Consider the following 277-nt stretch of genomic DNA (forward strand, 5'->3'; position numbering starts at 1 on the left):
GTCTATATTCTAGTCAATAGTCTAGTGTATAGTCGAGTCTATAGTCTTTTCTATAATCCAGTCTACAGTCTGTTCTGTAGTCTATTATATAGTCCAGTTTAGTTAAGTCTATAGTTTAGTCTATGGTCTAGTGTATAGTCTAGTGTTTAGTCTAGTGTTTAGTCCAGTGTTTAGTCTAGTCTATAGTCTAGTCTATAGTCTAGTCCATAGTCTAGTCTATAGTCTAGTCTATAGTCTAGTCTATAGTCTAGTCTATAGTCTAGTCTATAGTCTAGTC

The sequence above is a fragment of the Lucilia cuprina genome, chromosome 6 (assembly GCF_022045245.1).
Source record: "Lucilia cuprina isolate Lc7/37 chromosome 6, ASM2204524v1, whole genome shotgun sequence".
Taxonomy (NCBI): domain Eukaryota; kingdom Metazoa; phylum Arthropoda; class Insecta; order Diptera; family Calliphoridae; genus Lucilia; species Lucilia cuprina.